This window comes from Marmota flaviventris, chromosome 6 (assembly GCF_047511675.1).
Source record: "Marmota flaviventris isolate mMarFla1 chromosome 6, mMarFla1.hap1, whole genome shotgun sequence".
Taxonomy (NCBI): domain Eukaryota; kingdom Metazoa; phylum Chordata; class Mammalia; order Rodentia; family Sciuridae; genus Marmota; species Marmota flaviventris.
Genome location: NC_092503.1, coordinates 125,639,092 through 125,661,094, shown reverse-complemented (window position 1 = coordinate 125,661,094; position 22,003 = coordinate 125,639,092). Strand labels below are relative to the sequence as shown.

Genomic DNA, 22,003 nt, shown 5'->3' with positions numbered 1-22,003 from the left:
ATTAGTTGTTTTAAATAACAGCTGCCTGAGATTGTATAGTTTTTGGCCATCAGACTATCAAATATTAAAGGTGAATATTTTTTTTAACTTTGGCACAACCATTTTTTAAACTTATCACATTTGTCATTGATTTTGTTTTTCTCTTAGGGATTAAAGACAGGTTTTCAGCCTACTATCTTCTCTGCCTGTGAACATCTACATTCTGATACAACTCTCCTTTCATCTTCTAAGTATCACTAACAAGGAGCAATGTTTTAAATGTTCCACCAGGCGGCTATCTCTGGAGTAGTTAGAAGTCACCTGGATGATGTGAACTTGAGAAAAAGATAAGGATGAACTTGTTATAATTGCAAAGTCTTTAAAGACTTTTCTTCTTTAAAGAAGGAATGCTTTTTAACAAATTATAGTTGCACTTATTCATCTGAATGAAAATAGGGTTAGAGACATCCTCTCTGAAATCTCTTTCTGACCCACATACTTGGAAACATCATGGAACCCTACTGGAATAGGAAACATGACCACATACATGAGGCTGTATCACTACTACATCTGCTGATAGGTTTAGAATTTTCCTATTATCTGAGCCATTAAATATTTTCAAAATATAATCCAAAATTACTTATTTCATGACAAATTTGGCATTATTATACTTCTATTCTTTGGTTGTCTTGAGACTTTTAAAAGATACTTTTCTAGATTCCTGAATCTCTGTATAAGAAAAATTGTTCCTTTGATGGAGTCAAGAATTCATCCTTTCTTTTACCAATACTGACCTCTTCTCAAAATTTCCATGACTTCAATCCCCTTGAATTCCAACCCCTTCTGTCTTCCCTTATGATCTATTTTCTTAAGTCTGTTTTTATTTATTTTTTTCCTGAAATCAACTCACTCTTCAGATATTAAGGACATTCACCTTCCTCTTTTCTAGTTTCATTAACTGGTAGTTATGTTATCTTCCATGACTCCAGAAGTCTTTCTGCTTCATATCAGTTCTCTCCAAAGTTGCTAGGAATTTCCAGCTCTCCTCATTTAAAAAATATATTCTCTTTATTTATTTCAAATAAAGTCTTATTTTCTCCTAAAGAAGGGCAACTTTTTATTTCAGTTAATTTGAAGAATTGAAAAATAGTATTTTTTTTCACTGCATGTGAAACTCCTGAGGAATTGCAACTACCCTAATTGTAAGAAGATTTAATATCTGAATAAAATTGCACTGTTTACTTAGAGGCAGAAAACTTTTTGAACGGTTATTTTTCTCCATTATTTGCAAAATACCTGCAATTATCTGTCTCCTTGAGGTACATCAGCAAAAGTAGCCAAATTGTGTGAAATAACTTTCTCTTTGTTCTTTTCATTTAAAGATGTAGTGGATTAGCTTTTGAGTAGTAGAAGGAAAAAGCAAGCATTCATGGGAAATGTAGAAATGGGAGGCATTGAGAGGACTATAAGAAATATAGGGAAGTTTAACAGAGCTGTTGATATTCAGATCCTTCCTACAAAAGAGTTTCATTTAAGATTTCAGAAATCATGGATGGGAGAAGAAAATAATTTTATGACTAGAGTAAATAAAATTAACAAACATGGGTTAAACTGCAAGAGAGTACTGGGATTCTAAGCTTTATAGATGGAAGACATTTTAAGAAAGGAGGAAACTAGTTCTATGTCCTGAGCATTGGGTTTTAGTAATAGCAAGCAGATCAGTCAAAACAAGTTTGTATTCTGTTTCATTCTCTTACCTGGTTTAATGTTCAGAAGCACAGATAAGAACATTTTTCAGGTTTATATTCCCAGCAATTATAAAAGTTGAAAAGTATTTGAAATGATAGTTCATATTGTGACTGTGGCATAAGCTTTTCACCTTCATAAATCTCTCTCTCTCTCTCTCTCTCTCTCTCTCTCTCTCTCTCTCTCTCTCTCTCTCTGTCTTTCAGAAATTCTTCTGGTACTTTAATGAGACACAGATCTCTAGACATAAATGTCCTGAGACAGCATGTCCCCTGGTGATGAGCAGGAATGTTCTAATAAACAGGAGACCTCTCCTTACCAATAATTTGAGGGAGCAGCCTTGGAGAATTCCTATGTGGTATTGTATATATTTTTTTTTCTATATTCTTTCCTTAGGTTTATTTCTTAGTTTCAGAACCAGGGACAGCACAGGTCTTGAGGGCCTAATATGTTTTCATGAAGTTCCTTTCATTTTCTCAGAAAAAGTATGAGTTCTTTTTCTTATCTTGGTAACTTCCCTGGAAAATATTCTGGTTCATACATTGGAAAGAAATTGGCAATAAAAATTAAGGAACTGTTGGCAGTTGTGCCCATTTGATTAGGACAGAAAGGTGATTACATCTAATATTCTACTCATTTATTATTGTGGTTTTAAGGACAGCAAAGAAAGAGGAATGGAAAGAGTTGATTTGATTTTGCTCTTCCTAGATCTGACTCTTAACTGTTGCTGACAACACTAAATTCTTTTTTTTTTTTTTTCCAAAAAGTGCATTTGTCTCATGCGGAGTAAATCCTGGTCTTTTCAATGTGAATTCTTCCCTACTTGTGACATCTTTTAGGTTAAAATCCGGGCACCTCTCTGAATTATCCAAAGGATAAATCTATATCTGATCTGCCATTTATCCAAAGATTCTACTGTTATCCCTGCCATGTACTTTGTCCATCTTTTTATTGAGTTTTTATTCTTGTTTCTTATAGGAGTTTATTACATATTCATCACATTAACCATTCATTATTTTATAAACTACAAGTGTAATGAATATAAATAACATGTATTTTGTGCTCAATAAAGTTATTGTTCTGAGTTCATTAGATGCATTTGCTTATTAAATTCTCAAAAACATCCTGTGGAAGAAGTATTAAAATAATTTCTACTTTACCAAAACAAAACAAAGGTTCAAAAGACATAGGTTAATAGCCTCATTTCTTGCAATAATTATGAAGCTAGTATTCCAACTGAAGCTCTTTAGTTCTAGAGACTGCAGCTATGTCATCTCCATATTTTCAAGTTGTGACCAAGCTTAGTTTTACCTATGAGTGGACTAGAAATCCAAAATTTTGATGAAGTTCTTGAAAAGCAAATTTTCTTTAAGTTTTATCTTTTGGAAGTCTTATTTACATACTCCTTCTCTAGTCAAAGTGAATTTATCTTAACATTTCTTTTATTACACAGCAAGCTTTGTGGGCTTATGTGCTGTGCAGTCCCACAGGACACTGCTCTCAGAAGGGTCCTATGCTTGGTTTAGTGCTTTGTGGTCACTATCTTGAAATTCTTAACATTTTTTTTAGAAAACAAGGGAAACCAGATTTTTATTTAGCAGTGAGTCCCATTGGTCTTATTTACTGGATATATAGTTTTTACTTTCTACCTTGGATCACAGACTTTTAGAAGTTACATTTGCATGTGCTGTGAGTTGATCAGCCAGAATTGGCTCTATATATTTTGTGGCTATTTTTGCCACAGATTTTTTATACCATCATATATATATTAGTTTATTGTCTTTATCTGAAAAATCTTCATAGAAAAGCTCTCAGCAGCCTTTTCTTGAGCTCTGAGGAAGCTTACCTTTTTTTGAGCTACATGATCTTTCTTCTGGGCAAGGGACATTACAGAATGGTTCCACCTCTTCTTTTTAACTTCTCTTTTGGGCTTCTCTTTATAGACTGGATTCTCTTCTATAGCAGAATGGATTTTCTTATACACATCCTTTATCATGTCAGGGGTAACATTGTTCTTTATATACTGAGAGAATTGTTTTTTGTAAGCACCTTTATCTTCTTCCTTAGATAATACAACATTCTGACCCATGATGTGCTTCCAATGTATTTCTGCATTGAATTACTTGCTTTCAGAATCATATCCAAGGAATTGTTTGGGACAGATAAGCCCTTCAAGGCCCCACAAATTTTATTGCCAGTTGTAGTTCTGGCAAGGCCTGAATCCAAATATCAGGGGAAGGCACCAGTTTGAGCATCAGTGCTTTTCACATTGTTTGCATCTCCAGTCACCTCCACTTGGCCTTCATAGATCTTGTCCATGCCAAACCTATTGAGAAGCCTGTGGGCCAGCAGCAAGCCAGTATGATACAGCATAATTTGTTGGACCTACTTTCACACCATATTTTGGTAGTTCATGGGCATATGCTGCACAGACTATCGTATCCCCTTCTATATAGGCATTAGAAATGTGGCGAATGATATCTCTGTTAGTTACATGAACTATCATCCTGTGTTTGGGTGTGTAGTACTGATTTTTGTCCTGTATCACCAAGTGTGTACAAGCACGGGAATCAGTTTTTCCCTCTCATCTTCTAAATTTCACTTGATATCTATTAAAGTAGGCCTTATTCTTCTTTAAGATTTTTCAATTTGTTCTTTTTAGTTATATATGACAGTAGAGTGTATTCTGACATATTATACATATATGGAGTATAACTTCCCATTCTCTCAGTTGCACATGATGTGGAGTTACACTGTGTGTTCATATATGAACACAGGAAAGTTATGCCTGATTCATTCTACTGTCTTTCCCATTCCCATCTGCCTTCTATTTTCCTCACACACCCTTCCCCATCCAATCTGGTGACTGCCCCCTCCCCCTACCTATTGTGAGTCAGCATCTTTATATCAGAGAGAACATTCAGCCTTTGGTTTTGGGGGATTGGTCTATTTCACTTAGGATGACGATCTTCAGTTCCATCGGTTTACCAGCAAATGCCATAATTTCATTCTTATTTATGGCAGAATAATGTTCCATTGTGCATATGTACCACATTTTTATCCATTCATCTGTTGATCGGCAATTGGGTTGGTTCCATAGCTTAGCTATTATGAATTGAGCTACTATAAGCATTGACATAGACGCATCAGTATAGTATGCTGATTTTAAGTACTTTGAGTGTAAACTGAGGAGTGGGATAGCTGGGTCAAATAGTGGTGCCATTCAAAGTTTTCTGAGTTATCTCCATACTGCTTTCCATAGTGGTTGCATCAATTTGCAGTCCTACCAGCAATGTATAAGTGTACCTTTTCCCCTCATCCTCCCCAACACTTATTGTTTTTTGTGTTCTTGATAACTGCCATTCTGACTGGAGTGAGATGAAATCTCAGTGTAATTTCTCCAATTGCTAGAGAAGTTGAACATTTTTTCATATATTTGTTTGCCAATTGTATTTCTTCATTTCACTTTTGTGAAGTGTCTATCCAGTTCCTTTGTTCATTTATTGATTGGGTTATTTGTGGGTTTTTTTTTTTTTTTTTTTTTTTGGTACTGTTTGAATTCTTTTTATATCATGGAGATTAATGCTCTACCTGAGGTGTGTGTGGCAAAGTTTTTCTCCCATCCTGTAGGCTCTCTCTTCACATTCTTTATTGTTTCCTTTGCTGTGAAGATGTTTTTTGTTTGATACCATCCCATTTGTTGATACTTGATTTTACTTCTTATGCTTTAGTACTCTTGTTGAGGAATTTGGTTCCTAAGCCAACATGATAGTGATTTGGACCTTTAATGTAGGCCTTATTCTTGACAACTTTAACAACCCCCATCCTGTGGAACAGAGACCCACATCTGTGGCTTGATACAGATATCTCACTATACAATATTCTGAGACATTCTAAAAATACATGGTCTGCTCCTAAGCTTTTAAATTATTTCCACTGACCAAGCTGTATCTTAGTTACTAGAACTTTATTATGTTCTGGTAGAACAGATATTAGAACATGTTGTAGCTTAGGTCTGATCTTTTCTTTTGTAAATGCATTGAGGAATTTTTATAGCTCATTTCCAAAACAATTTCAATGTTACAAATAATTTTCTTTATAGTAGATAAATCTGAGGCCTGGGTAGAATATTCTGCATATGTCTGATCCTTATTCATTTTGAAATATTAACAGATTAGCAGACATATGATTTGTAAACATTGTCTCTAAATTTATAAGTTACCTTTTCACTTTATTTCATTTTTGATATGTTTTTTAGTTTGATGTTTTCCTAGTTTTTGGGGGGTGGGAACTGGGGATTGAACTTAGGGGCACTCAACCACTGAGTCACATTCCCAGCCCTATTATGTATTTTATTTATAGACAGGGTCTTACTGAGTTGCTTAGCCTATAGCTGAGGCTGCCTTTACATTTGGGAACCTCCTGTCTCAACCTCCCAAGCTGATGGGATGAGTCACTGTGCCTGGCAGTCCTACTTTTTTATTTGCTTTATTGCCCATGTTTTTGGTGTCATCGTTGAAAATTTCTGACAATATCAATGTTAAGAAGAATTTCTTTCTTCTAGGAATTTTAAAGGTTTCATGCCTCCTGTTTAAATCATCATTTCCAGTCTAATAAGTGTCCATTTTCTTCCTTTCCTGTGGCTATCCAGTTTTCCCAACATCATTTATTGAAGAGACTATTCATTTCCCTTTGTTTATTCTTTGCATCCTTGTTGAAGTTGGACTTAGTGTATACATTTGCGCTTATTTATTTAGGAAACCAGAGATTGAACTCAGGGACACTGGATTACTGAGCCACATCTCCAGACCTGTTTTTTGCATTTTATTTGGTGACAAGGTCTCCAAATTGCTTAGTATCTCACTTTTGCTGGGGATGGCTTTGAACTCACAATCCTCCTGCCTCAGCTTCCTGAACTGCTGGGATTACAGGTGTGTGCCACCATGCCTGGCTGCACTTATAATTTCTTCAAAATATCAACTCTTAGATTTGTTGATTTTATCCTGTGTTTTTCTTTTTTTCTATTTGATTTATTTTTACTCATTTTTATTATTTTAGCAATTGGCTGAAATAATAACTGCTCTTTGTATAGATTTTTTTTGAACTGTAAAGTTAGATTATTTAATATATTTTTATATTTTTTACTTTAGATTTTATTTTCAATTGACAAATGAAAATTGTGCATATTTATGTTGGGCAACAAGATGTTTTCAAATAAGTATACATAATGAGTGGCTTAATTCAACTAATTAACATTTATTTATTTATTTTTGTGATGATATCACTTTGAATCTCCATTTAGTGATTTTCAAATGTATAATACATTGTTATTAACTATAGTCTCCATGTTTTACTATAGAACTCTTGAACTTATTCTTCCTACTTGAAATTTGTGTTCTTTGTCATTTCCCCAGTCACCTCCCAGTGATTCCTATCCCCAGGTAAGCATGTGCTATGTTTCCAAATATGAGTATGATCAGTCAGTATTTGCCTTTTGTGCCTGGTATATTTTACTTAGCATAACATCTTCTAGATTCAGCCATGTTGTCATAAATAAGAGTTTAAAAATATCTTTAAGGTGAGTGGTATTCTATTGTGTATATATATGCTACATTTTCTTAAACATTCATCTACTGATGAATTTAGGTTGATTCCATTTCTTGGTTATTGTGAACTCATCAATGAACATGTGAGTATAGATATATCTCTTTGAAATAAATTTTGTTTCCTTTGGGCATATAATTATTAGCCGAATTGCAGGATTGAATGGTAGTTTTAGTTTTTATTTTTGAAGAACCTCCACACTGTTTTCTATAGTGGCTATTCTTATTTACATTCCTACTAACAGTGTACAAGGGTTCCTGTTTCTTGCCATACTTTCCAAAATTTTAATTTTTCTTCTTTTGGATAATAGCAGTTCTAATATTCTAAGTATGGAGTGATATCTCATTGTGGTTTCAAGTTGCATTTTTGTCATGATTAGTGACATTGAACAATTTTGTCTTTGAGAAATGTCTATTCCAGTGCTTTGATACTTTTTAAAGAGTATTATTTATTTTCTTGCTATTGTGTTCCTTCTATGTTTTAGATACTAACATTTTATCAAATGTTCAGACATTTCCCCCTGTTATATTGTTATATTTCTCTTCACTCTGCTTATTGCTTTCTTTGCTCTACATAACTTTTTAATTTGATATAGTTTCACTTGTATTTTTATTTTTTGTTTTTGTTGCCTGTGCTTTTCGAGGCCATATGAAAAAAAATCATTGCCCATATCAGTATGATTTCCTTTCCTCCTTTCTTCTAATTATTTTATAGGTTCATGTCTTACTTTAAAGTTCCCAATTAATTTAGCTCATTTTCATATACCTGGTGAGAAAAAAAGTTTAATTTCTTTAAATAAATAGTCATGTTCTGCATGACTATTTCCAATTTTTCCCACATCATTTATTGATGAGACCATTCTTTTTTTTCCATTTTGTGTTCTTGGCATCTTTGTCAAAAATCAAGTGATTGTAAATTTATGGATTTGTTTTTGGATTCTCTATTCCACCCCTTGGTCTATGTGTCAGTTTTAATTCTAGTGTCATGATATTTTGAAAATCTGTTTTGCTTTCACAGATGAACAACAAAGAGAAATTTTGTTTCAGGATGAATCATAACTCAGGTTTCACTCATTCTTTTTTTTAATAACACGATTATTTTATTTATTTATTTTTATGTGGTTCTAAAGATCAAACCCACGGCCTTATGCATACTAGATGTGCACTCTACTGCTAAGCCACAACCCCAGCCCATCACTCATTTTTAATAAATCTTTGGACTTAATGTTGATGCTGAAAAGAGTTAAGTATTAAGTGATAGCAATTCTATATATACAGCATTATTTTGGTGACATGAAGTCTTTGTTTTGAACCATTTCTTAAAAGAATTGATGAATTTCCAATTCTCTCTCTTCTTTTATGTTCAATATCAGAGTCTATTTCTTCCTCCACTACTCTCTCTTTCCCAGAAAATCTGTTTGGACAGTTATTTTAAACATAAATATTGTACATATTTTTTGAATCCAGGGCTGATCTACCACTGAGAAACATCCATAGCCCTTTTAATTTTTTAGAAAATTTATTTTTTATTTTTTGGTACTGAGTATTTAACCCAGAGGTGCTTTACCAACAAGTCACATCCAAAGGTTTCCCCCACCCCCACTTCACTTTTTGAGAAAAAGTAAAAGAAAGGTTTATTGTTTTGGTAGCAAAAGAAGCAGGGAGGATTCCAGCACAGAGGCTGTGGTTCTGCCCATCTAGGGGAACAGGAGGTTTTTAGATAGGCTACATTCCATGTGTTTTCTGTCTGGAGTTGTAATTTTCTTGTTACTTTAGGAGATGTTAATTTCTGGAATCTTTGGTGCCATCTTCAAAGTCTGAATTACTTAATTCCTGTGGTGGGTGTGTGCTCAAGGACAGATAAATCTGCCTAGGATTCCAAGAAAGATTATCATGTTTGCCCTGATATTAGGGAGGGGGAGAGATTAGGGAGAAGTAGGGAGAGATGAAGAAAAAAGAGACATGTCTTTTTAAAAATAAGTTTCAGTAGCAGAACAGGATTGATTAATTCAAACCATAATGTGGACCACTGTCCCATTTCCCCATTGTCAATTTCTACATTCCATTTCTATGGAAAATTGTTGATGACATCTCCAAGCTGCTTCTTGTTGAGAGAAGTTGAAGTTGTGGGGGAATTGAACAGAAATCCTTATTCTCTCTCAGGTTGGGTGTGGACAGTTATATTTAACATCAGGGCTGTCCAGAGGTCCATGGTGACAGTTGGTGAGTAACTTGACAAGGCATGTTTAGGGCAGGGATCATGCTAAGTCAACAATAAACAAGACATGAAAACATTACTTTTTTTGTAAACAAGTAGCACAAAAGCAATTAGTATTTCAGTCTCTGAAAATCATGAATACAGTCACCCATGATCATTATCAGTGAAAAACAGATTGATTTTATCTGTGTAGGAGGTTAAGAAGGTTTGGAGGTCTATGAGATTAGGCTAAAATTAACTCAAGACAAACTTGTGATTCTAGAGTACTTTGTGATCATTATCATTAGGCACTCCCACACAATAATCTTTCCTTTATAGCCTCCAGCTTTCCTTACTTTTGGTAGGACTGACTCAAGTGAACATCTTAAGTTACATTAAAAAATGCCTTTCCTTTTAAATGTCCATGTAGACTCTCCTGCCACGTGTTTGAGACCAAGCTGGTTAAAACTGACCTTGTTCCTATTTATTCTTAAGAGTTAGCTGAGATTCCTCAGAGATCACTCTTGGGGACCTGTGGGAAGCCTTTTGGTTCCTTTCCTTTTTCAGTGGTGCCACCTGCCAGTATGGATCAGTGTCTTGTTGAATATACATGGCTTATCTTGGAAGCATGAGAGATATTTACCTCTCCAATGACCCTCCCCTTTGCAGAATGTGCACTGGTTGGCTTCCTGTTCTCTAGGGTTCTCTTGATTTTCCCAAGTCAGCAGATAAGGTGACTCACTGGAGTTGCAGTGCCCTTAGAGGAGCCCCATTGTTCTCTGGGTCCTGCTGACCTTAGAGAACAAGGGCCAACATATTGGCTCATTTTTCCTTGGCCCTTTTACTTCCTTGACTTTGGTTTAAAGTTTTTGGTTTTAAATATCTGGCAAGCCAGTTTCAGTCTTTTTTTCCCACAAAGTTGGGTTATTTACAAGGTATCAATGGATTTAGAAGCAAATGAGACATGTATATGATGTCAATGAAACCTCAAGTCTTTTTTCCGGGTTAGAGGTGGTAAAGTTCTTAGTATTATCACTTTAAATCTAAGCTCTTCAGTACTAAAAATGGCTATGAAATATTTTCAATTCAGTTTATTTCCTGTCCCATTCAAACTATCTTCATAAATTGTTTTCATTTTCTCATAATCTTTTAGACGATTAAAATAGTATCTAAATGAACAATTTTTAATTTTTGATTTGCTTCCATGAAGAGTTCTCAGAAATAAGAACTACTTTTCTAACATTTTCTGTGTAACTTTTAAGATTGCTTTTCTTTTTTGAAAAAATGAGTAGCAAAATGACAAGTATCCCTATCAGCACTTTAAAACATTGTTTTATAAGAGACAAAGAGAATCAAAAAACTCTTTTGGGTAGTTTTTTGTGACTGTGTATTCTCAGGCTCAAAACTTTACACAATTAAGCCCAGGTTCAAAGACTACAAAATTCATTAGAAAGATGAAATTATTTCTGCAAAAGATTAAAGTGAAGCTTTCCCTCAATTACACCCCATTTGTTGTTACCTTTCTTCATGCTCCCATGTTCATTCACTGGTTCATTTGCTCATTTATTCCCTTACCCACTCATTCACAAATAAACATCATACAAAGTCAAAGAAATCAAGTTTCCTCTTCTCTGGATGTATGCAAGTTGAAGAACCACTGTGTTGAAGAGAAACATACAGCTGCTTCTTGTGGAAAAACAGTGGTGGGGAAATCTACACCAGAGGAGTCAGAATATTTTAGCAACTCAAGCTGAACACTGAAGGGTAAGTAGGAATGAGATAAGTAGGAGGGAAGGACTTCCTAGGGTGATAGATTTGCAAAAGAATTAGGGATGGAACAACTTGTTAACTTTGAGGAACTCTTAAGTAGATGACAGATCTAGAGGGGCATAAGTTTTATGCCAAGTTCAAATTTTGTCCTGCACTGAAACATTTCAAGTAGAGAAATAAAATGATCAGATGTGAATTTTAGTAAGGCCACTTAGCCAATAGTGTGAAAGACATGTTGGGGGAGGCATAGAACAACAAGAGCAAGGAAATATTAGGGGTCTACAGGAATAATGTATGCTTATAAAGAAGGCAGAAGATAAATTTATAGCCTCACTGTACTCAAAGTGATCCTCAATTAGCAGCATGCAACCCCACTCAGAGCTTGTTAGAAATAAAGGATAATCTTGTACTGTATCTCTTACCTTCAGAGTCAGCATTTTAACAAGCTCCTCAGGTGATCTGTATGTCTGGGAGGTACCATTCAGAAATAGGGAACACAGCAAGAGTAGTTAGTGGGGGAAAATAAAATTGCTATTTTAGGTATGGTGATTTTGAGGTGTTTGAGGAATATCCAATGAGGGTGATCCATAGCAGTTAAATTTATGGGTCTGGAGGCTAGAAATAAGTCTGTTTGGAGATGCAGTTTAGCATTTATCAACCTGTTGGTATTTGAAATCACGGTCTGACCCGTTTCCTGGGATTTGCTCAGGAAAATTATATCTAGTTAGTCAGGCAAAGGGCTCAGGAAAGAGCTCTAAGAAACAGTAAAAGTCACAATCAGCAAAAGGTACTCCACAAGAAACAGAAGGAATTTCCAGTGGTAGGAAGAAACAATGTGAGGAGTGGGACGAGGGTTCCAAGTGGCAGGATGGTCAACATTCTCACTTTCCAGCAGAGGTTACATAAGAATAGACAAGAGTCCATTGGATTTGGCAATCCTGATGTCAGAGTAAAGCTAATGGGTGGAAATTATTCACCCATTAAGTTCTTTCTTGACCTTAGTATGTGGGGATGCAATTTATAGAGTCTGCTTTCAAAGTTCAGATGAGTAGAGTATGTGGGAGGAGCTTGGTGTGGAGCCAGCTTGCAAATGTTCTCTCTTCCACTAGATGGTACATTCTTAAAGGCTGGCATGCTGAGCAAGGAATGTTCTTATTCTTTGTAGGAGCTCCTTCTTTACACTGTCAGGTACCAGAGCTCTGCCTTTTGGAGTGATTTCAGCCACCAAGTTATCAACAGTAACATGTTCTAGTCCTTTTTCTTTAATTACCTCTTTACAGTGTGCCTTCAACTGATCCTTCCAGCCATTTTCAATTAATTTAGCTCTCAACAACTCTTTGAGGTGTTCTCTTTCTCCAGTTTCAATTAACTTTTGGTGAATTGCTGCTCTCATCTGTGCATCTTTGTTCATCTTGATAACCACCATCAGCGTGGGCGAGGGCCATCCCTTCCCAGCGATGAAATTACCCTCGCGCTGATGACCATTACCTACCACACTCTTCAGCTACCTGGCCAGTTTCAGTCTTAGTGTTAGAGTAATGGGTTATAACTTCAATACCTATAATTTTACAGTTATCCCCTCCATTTAACTGGAGTAAATATTGTACTGGAAGTCAGCATTATATCCTATCTGTCCTACAGGTGTTGGATTATTGTATCTGTGATAGGAGAAGCAAATGTGACTCCATTTTGTTTTATGACTTCATCCTGTAAAACAACCATGCCAATAGAAGGCTCATGACCAGGGCAAAATGTTCTTTTCCTTTTGCTATAGAAACCTTTAAGAACTATCTAATGGGGCATTGTTCCTGTAACTAGGGTAACAGGGCTCTGTTTCTGTAACTGGGGTGATTGGGCTAACTGTGATTGGTTAGGCTTCCCTCCACTTGACTGCACTCTCCTGCTTCTGTAACCTGGCTTGCTTGCATTGGATGGACCCCTGAACATCACTTTTGTGGTTTTCAGGCTTATAAGGAGTGCCCTTGCATTTATTCAGAGCTGATCAGGGGAACAGCTTTATGTTTTGGTCAGCCACCACAGGTGTGCTTCAATAAAGGCTTGATTCAATTATATGTGAGTGATCTGGAAGTCAGTTTATGAAACCCCAGGACAAAGCTTTAACTATAACATATCAAATCAATTCAGGTTACTCTGTTAGAAGTAATACTTCTACAAAAAAATATCAGACAACAGTTATAAAGTTGAAAAAAAAAACCCACTAATGTCTATTTTGCCTTTACAAATACTCATATATTTAATACTCAATTATATACAACTTTTACTTCTTTTTGGTACCAGGGATTAAACCCAGGGGTACTTTGTCAGTGAGCCACATCCCCAGTCCTCTTTTGTATTTTATTTAGTGACATGGTCTCATTGAGTTGCTTAGTGCCTCATTTTTGCTGAGACTGGCTTTGAACTTGTGATCCTCCTGTCTCAGCCTCCCAAGCTGCTGGGATTACAAGCATGTGCTACTGCACCTGGCAAGTTTTACTTTTCTTTCTTTCTTCCTTTCTTTTTAATATATTTTTGATTGTACATGGACACAGTACCTTTATTTTATTTATTTATTTGTATGTGGTGTTCAGGATCGAACTTGGTGCCTCACATGTGCTAAGCAGGTGCTCTTTCACTGAGACCCAGCCCCAACCCCAACCCCAACCCCAAGTTTTACTTCTTTTAAAACACTTTTACAAGCCTCAATACCTTTAACAATTTACCTAAACCTTTACGTAAGTTTTCTATTATATTCCCTGTTTATTTTGAGATCACAGTAATCTTTATAACAAAAAAAAAATCTTTTGAAAACAACTTTAAAAAAGCTTAATTCTAGCCTACTTCAGAGCCATCTTAACACAGGGAAGAACAGGAGGCTTAACTCAGATGAGGCTGACCTTTTGACAAATCTTAAAAAGTGTTTTATTTCTGAATCTGACCTTTGCTCCCTTATAAAATATCATTCTACAAAGTTCTCATGTATTATTTCCTGAGTCTAGCTGAACATCAGTTAACATAATACAACATTATATCTGAAATAATGAGAGAGGTTAGGAGAGCTCTTAACTTCCCTTTTGTGGAAAAGGTGGCAGAATATTTTCATGTTCCCCATTGTCAATCTTTGAACAAATCAGGCTCTATTTATTGTCTTCCAAAAATACATTTTAATTTTCATCCCAGTGCAACAGTAACACAAGTTTTATATATAACATTGATAACAGGTTTTCTTTATTCAGTTAAAAAACCTTAAATGACCAAAAAAAAAAAAAAAAGAAAGAAAGAAAATGAAAAAAAAATTAGCAGCCACAATTGTTATTGCTATATAAATTTGAAGGAGACTATTGCTACAGACAAGTTTATATTGAAAAAAACCAACTTGGTAAACTATCCTACTAAGCTTTACGTTTAGCTAAGTTTAACTTTTAAAGTAAAATTTAGAATCCATAGTGTATGGTAACCATAATACATGTCTACATGGGTGAGCAGTATTAGCAAAAATCAAAGAATAATCTTGAATCTCTTGTACATTTAGAAAACACTGTTTATGAACAGAAATAGGCTTAGTCAAGGCCAACAGATATAAGACAGAGCCCTTTTTAATATGTAAATATGTATGTATTTATTTATATCTGTTGGCAGAGACTGCCATCAAAACAAGGGTTGACTGTAGTTTCTGTTTTATTCTTTTTTTTTTTTTTTTTTTTGATGCAGTTGTTCATCCTGCCAGGACCCAAATGCATTTAGTTTGATGGGATACTGTCATAACCAGAATTGCTCTCCTCCAATGACAGATATTCCCTGGCCAAATACAGGGTTCTGTCAGATCTTAAAAGTGGAGACTACTCCTGTCCCCAAGTCATAAACTAACAGTGCTGGAACTTACTGCCATGTCCTTTGTGGTCAGTAGCCTCCACCCTCCTGTGTGCAAAAGGGGTTGGAAGTTGCCCTCTGCCAACTTTTTTTCAGCTCAGGAAGCTTTCCTGGGATTTTTTCCCCAGCCTTGGGCTGCTGTCCTCTTGTCCTTGCACACCAGAGGCAGTGCCTTTTTGTGCCTTCAACTTAATGCCTGATTGTTAAGACCCCTTATCATGCAACTTCACAAATGCCTATACATGGAGAATCTCTTCCATATACTTTACCTCTGGTAGACCAAGTCCAAATGTAAGATTGTATAATAATCCAGAAAATCATTCAAAACCACATCTTTCTCTTAGATAGGAGTATGAGGAAGAGATAGGGCTTAGGGAGCCATGGCAAGGTGGTGAGTGAGGAGGTTAGGGGCAGGGCCAGAACAAAGGTGCATGGAGAGGGTCTTCTGATGAGGTCAACTTCCTGCTTTAGGAAAGTGCTGGTGAACACAAGCAGGGTACCTAATCAGACAGATACTTCTTTACTCATGTTCCTCAACTGGGGATCCAATAGAAAAGCTAAAACAAAGGAGGCACCCAATCAATAATAGTGAGAAGAGCATGGACAGGGGAGGAGATAAGTAAATGAGGAAATTCCATAGACCATAAAGAGAATAAGCCCCCAACTCACCAATTGGATCTCAAGCTCTGGAGTCTCTTCTCTTTGGAGACTTCTATATCTGTATCTCTGTCACTTTTGCAATAAATCTACTTCTTGCTTGCTATCTCTGTGTCCTGGTCTTCAATTCTTTGGTAAATGGAGACAACAAACCCAGAACCCCTAGATGGTAACAGTTATACCCAATAGGTGGCCCATTCAGTCAAGATCTCTCTTCTCAAGAGACTACCTACCAGTAAGATCAATGCAGCATGGCCCTTGTCTTAAAGGGCCAATAACAGTTACAAAAACCAGAGACAGACAAGAGGATAACCGAAGCCATGGTTGACAGAAATGTGGTTAAATAGAGAGACCTGCATAAACAAATTTCTTTCACATAGTTTACCTTTGAGAGATCAACTCCAACTGCCAGATTGTACAAAAGGAAACACACAACCAGAAAGAACCTCAAAAACCATGGCCAACAAATGGGAATCTTTAAAGTGGAGAGAGCAGCCAAGATCTTTCCCAAGAGGCTATCAATAGGATTGACACAGTATTGCCCATATTTTAAAGGGGACAGCAACAGACACAAACAAAAACATAGATAGACACTAGAGGGAATTCATAAACCCAAGGTGGGCAAACATATGAGAACCTAGAACAGACCTGAAGGGTGTAAAAATACCTGGGTTCTTGAGTTCTACTCAACCATGACTCCTACACCAGTGGAACCACAGATATCTCTACAAGGAGGGACTAGATGTTCCCATAAAGAGGAGCCATATGCGTGGAATCAGGAGTCTGAGTGTGCACACTGGGGAACTTACCTGGTGCCTAAGCGTGTCTCAACTTCACTAAGTTCAGTTTCCTTTTTCTCAAAGTAGACCAAGAGAGAGCAACCTGTACATTTTAGGGAGAAAAGGCTGGAGTTCCCCAAAGCAAAAAGAGTTGTGGCAGCTTCTGAGATAGTCCCCCAGTTCTTCCCTTTATTCATAGGAATAGCTCCTCTTGTTCAACCTGAGGCAAACTCGCCCAGTGTCCTAACTCACAAGCAGTCAGCTCTCAACATGTTTGGAAGTGGGATTGCTTGGACAGCCAGTTCTGCCCAAGAAAGCAAAAGTGGAGGCAGCTCTCAGGCCTCATCTGATGTGTCAAATTTGTTACTGAAAGTTTGATCATCATCCCTGATAGCAATTTAATAATGAGGACAGACACAGTTTTGAGAAAAAGGAAAAAGGTTTATTGCTTTGCTAGCAAAGGAGAAGCACAGAGACTCCAGTCTCAGAGGCTGTGGTTCTCCCCAGTCCCTGCCCTCTTTCTTAAGTTTTGAGCCAGCATCTCACTACCTTTCAGAGATTGGCCTCAAACTTGCCATCTTCCTGTCTCAGCCTCTAAAGTCACTGGAGTACAAGTGTATAATAGGAATTCTATGTTGCAATAAAAGGTTAACTAAAGGACCCACCACCTTCCAGTATTTCACCAAAACGAAAATCACAGGGGGAAAGAGAGGCACTTGATATGTGTTCTCTAGGCCTTTTATAAATCATAGAACTGTTCCTTTGGCTACATACATGTGAATCTACAAGAAGGTTTACATTGTAGATGGCAAGGGAATGTGTACTGTTCAGAAGGGACTGCTACAGTGTTACCCAGCATGCTGTTGGTGCCATTGTAAACAAATAAGTTAAGGGCAAGATTATTGCCAAGAGAAATAATATGATTGTTGAGCATATTAAGCACTCTAAGTCAAGGTAACTTCCTGAAATGTGTGAAAGAAAATGATCAGAAATAGAGGGAAACCAAGAAAAAAGTTCCCTGTGTACAACAGCAGCACCAGCCTGCCCTGACCAGAGAGACACACTTTGTGAAATCCAGTGGGAAGAAGTCTGAGCTTCTAGAAACAAGTCCCAATTAATTTATGGTATAACAGGTATAAAAAGCCAATTGAGACTGAAAAAAATATTAGCTAAAATGTTTGGTTAAACTATAATGAATAAATAGGAAATATAAAGAATTTTTACATTCTTCTGGGTAGGAATATAATTTTTATTGGTTTTCATATTTATTGTTTGAAGTTATGAGATTTTGAATTGTTTAGGTAATTATACTGCCCATTAAGCATTTGGTTATCCTAATCCACCAATAAAAATTTAATTTGAATATGAGTAGTTATAAATATGAATGTCAAATTACAGTTTATGAACAGAGAAATCCAAGGTTTACAGAGATAGTTCCTTAGTTACCTTATCAATCTTTTCTGACTGCACATCATGTTTTTCTTTTTGCAATTTTTTTATCATCCACTATTTACTATATTCACCTAGAATTATCTATATGTATTTAAAAGATTCTTCAGAATCAATCTCTGTTATAATTTTTATTTTATTTAATGAAGTGATATCCAATAATAACATGTTGCAAGTATCTGAAGTCCATAAGGATCATAATATTTTGTAAGTAAAATATTGTGAATATTTGGAAAACAAGGCAGGTTGTTAATTTTTTAAAATTATCAAATTTTAAATATCTAATTAGATAGAACACATAAAATATTTATACTAAATATGAAGATAAACCATCTCATAAATTCTACAAATTTATAATATGAAAAATGGTATATAAATGACAAAGGCAAACATTATTGTAAAGCTGCATTTACTTTTGTGAAACGTAAATATTCAGACTTAGTAATAATACTTAAAATTGTTTTTGCAGTGTCTTAGAGTACAGATTTAGATCTAAAATATTTATTAAAAGAGACTGACTGTTGGGCTGGGGATGTGGCTCAAGTGGTAGCGCGCTCACCTGGCATTCCTGTGGCCCAGGTTCGATTCTCAGCACCACATACAAACAAAGATGTTGTGTCTGCCAAAAACTAAAAAATAAAATGTTAAAATTCTCTCTCTCTCTCTCTCTCTCTCTCTCTCTCTCTCTTTAAAAAAAAATTTTAAAAAAGAGACTGATTGTCATTTTATGCTGACAAAATATGCATAAGAGAGTTACCTAAGTTAACTTATCAATACTTCCCTGACTATCAATATTAAATCTTCTGTCTCATCTCTGAAGCTTCCTCTGTGAGTGAGAAAGAGCAGAAAAATTTCTGGTTGTACATAATCTCAGATGCCCTTGCTCAAAGAAAAAGAATAAAATATCCCCCAAAAAGGCAAATTGTTAGATAATGATGTCTTATATTAGGCCTTCTCACTTTTAAATAAACTACAGACATCCACTGCCTATAATACTATCAAATGTGAGCGCTAAAAATCAAAAGGAATCATTCTCAGATAAATTTAAACTTCTGAAGTTATTATTCAAATCCTACCTTCACAAGGTGTAGGATTTCCTTTTATGATAAGAAAATGTATTTGTCATATCCATGTCAGTCATGTTGTTGGTCATTAGAGTAGTAACACTAAGATTTATTTACACATACACATTCCATACACATTGATTCACATACAAATATTTATTTATTCATAAAACTCTTATATGAAGTACTGCAAAAAGAATATGCATACATTTCTAGAAAGGAGGATAAGAAGAACTAAGAGCTAAGGTCAGTATGTCATTAAGGAAAATCCCCCACCTAGGATATTTAGCTATGCTTCTTGTAGATGAAAAAAAGAAACTATAATTAGATAAAACCTACAAGTCCCCAAAGTCTGAGAGAATGCTTGGGTGTGTTTTGCATTTCTCCCTAACTTGGGTCCCTTGCCAGCAACCTTTTTATTGTCTACTTAAATTCTTTGTTTCTCAAGGTATAGATCAAAGGATTAAGTGAGGGTGTCACCACAGTATAGAAAAGGGTAAGGAATTTTCTGTGATTCTGTGTGTACTTGCTCTTGGGTTGTATATACACAGAAATTATAGTCCCAAAGAACAAAACCACAACAATCAGGTGAGATCCACAGGTCCCAAATGCTTTCCTCCTGCCTTCAGTGGATTTTATCCTCAGCATACTCCTAACAATGCAGCCATAGGAGACCAGGATAAACCCCAGAGGTATAACCACATAGAGGACAGTAGCTATGGAGAGCTCATTTTCAAAGAAGGTTGTGTCCACACAAGCAATTTTAATCAGGGCAGGCACCTCACACATAAAATCATCCACTCTGTGGTGGCTGCAGTGAGGCAGCTGGAAAACAAGGGTGGTATGAACTTTGCACTCCACAAAACCACTGGTCCAGGCCACAGCTGCTAGTTGCTGGAGAAGCTTTGGGTGCATGATAACACCATAGTGGAGTGGTCGACAGATAGCATTGAAACATTCATAGGTCATAGTCAGGAGGACACACTCTGTGGAGCCCAATCCCAGAGCAATGTATAACTGGATCACACAACCAGTGTAACTGATGGTCTTCTCAGGGCCCTTGAGATTCCAAAGCATCTCTGGGACAATACTTATAGTAAAACAGAGGTCCAGAAGGAAAGATTGGAGAGGAAGAAATATATGGGTGTGTGGAGTTTGGGATTCAAGTATGAAACAAGTATGATCACTGTGTTCCCCATCAGTGTCAAAATGTAGATAACAGAGATGACCAGAAAAAGAATCATCTCCAACTGAGGCCAGTCAGAGAATCCAAGTAAGATAAAGCCTGCTGGGTTGCTAAAATTGAACCCCTTCATTGTTCCTTAATTGAGATTCATCTTTCTTGATCATTTGTATTTCATTCCTGTGGGAAGAAAAAAATCCTATACTGTAACAAATAGAAAAAATAACAAGCATTTCAATACTGGAATTATATATAGAGGTCAAATAGCAAAACTGATTTGAGACATATGTGAACTATCTGAAAATAAACACATCAATGTGGAAACTGTGAAAAAGCAAAGAAGTTGAAAATAAAATGATTTCTACATGCATTGATACATTATAGTTATACAATAGATAAAATAGATACATAAATTAAAAAATATATAGACTAGATAGGACTTAGAGAACATATATCTAGTTGAGATACAGTAAGATTAATTATAATAATTATAATATTAAGCATGAATGGTTAGACATGACTATCGTTCATATTCATTGCTTTTCTATGAAGCAAGCAACTACTAAAAGTAGAATCAACCAGCAGGAAAACTAAGGATAGCTTCTGTGATTTCTCTATTGGAGACATCGGTCTGATTTACAAATATTGCTCTCTAGAAAAATCTAATTCATACTTTTTAATAAGCAACCACTACCCTTGATGACTCTTAGGCCCACAAGCTTTAAGATGCTTTTATTGTAAAAGTACACAAAGAAAACCACCTTTTTTAAAGTAAATTATATAGACTGTATAATTCAAACTATTAAATTGCAAAGAATAAGAATTGTGGTTATGAAAATCTACTTCTGATTGGTCAAGTTTAGTCTCCAAAAAGACTACAGCATTGATTAACTATGAGAGTGAAATATAAAAAGCTTCCTTTAAAAAATCTTTCCCAGTGAAATTTTCTGATTGCTTTCAAACAACCTAATTAGAAAACAAATACATCCAAGAACCTTTGGCCATTATGCTCAGATTCAGATAATTATATAGACCAGTTTAAGAAGAATATGTGCCTAATTTTCTTTGGCATCCATGGTAGTAATTGCATACTTAAATTTGGATAAGATGAAGCTATTTCATATTTTGAGTAATTATTTCTTCTTCCAGAATTATAACAATAAGAAGAAAATTGACATTGATCACATTGTTTAGCATCTCTCTATCTAGCCAAGTATTGTGGTAGTAAAATAAAAATCCTGAATGCTTTGATGTGCCTGAAATGACCTTGATTTTGTTGGCATAGTCTTTCCTACTGTTGGATAACTTGAACTATGCTGTGTTGAAGTATTTGATGTCTACTGGAAGAACAAATAGATGAGTGGTCACATTTTATTCATATAACTCTACATAGTCTCAATTTGTTCCTTTTGTATTTATTTATGTGTCTCTGAATAGATATTTTCCAGGAAAACTCCAGTATGAAACTCCTTCCTCCCCCTTTCACATTCCTGCTAATAAAGATGAGGATAAGAGGATTTTTGTCTGAGAAAGAGAAGACATTAGTCATTTTTTATGGCTAAAAAATAGTAAATGATTATGTTTGCTAAATAAGATAAAATTCCCTTTATTTTTTCCCATAACATGAAAAGAAATCCTACCTTCGGGGCTGGTGCTGTAGCTCAGTGGTAGAGTGCTTGCCAAAGCATGCATGAGGCACTGGGTTCAAT

At 35.7% G+C, this 22,003-nt stretch overlaps 3 pseudogenes; all 3 read right to left on the bottom strand.

The window, feature by feature from the left end:
* Positions 1 to 3,493: 3,493 nt before the first annotated feature.
* Positions 3,494 to 5,550, bottom strand: LOC114080040 (large ribosomal subunit protein uL18-like; annotated as a pseudogene).
* Positions 5,551 to 12,415: 6,865 nt separating this feature from the next.
* Positions 12,416 to 12,721, bottom strand: LOC114080034 (transcription and mRNA export factor ENY2 pseudogene; annotated as a pseudogene).
* Positions 12,722 to 19,534: 6,813 nt separating this feature from the next.
* On the bottom strand, positions 19,535 to 20,427 carry LOC114080038 (olfactory receptor 2G3-like; annotated as a pseudogene).
* Positions 20,428 to 22,003: the final 1,576 nt, after the last annotated feature.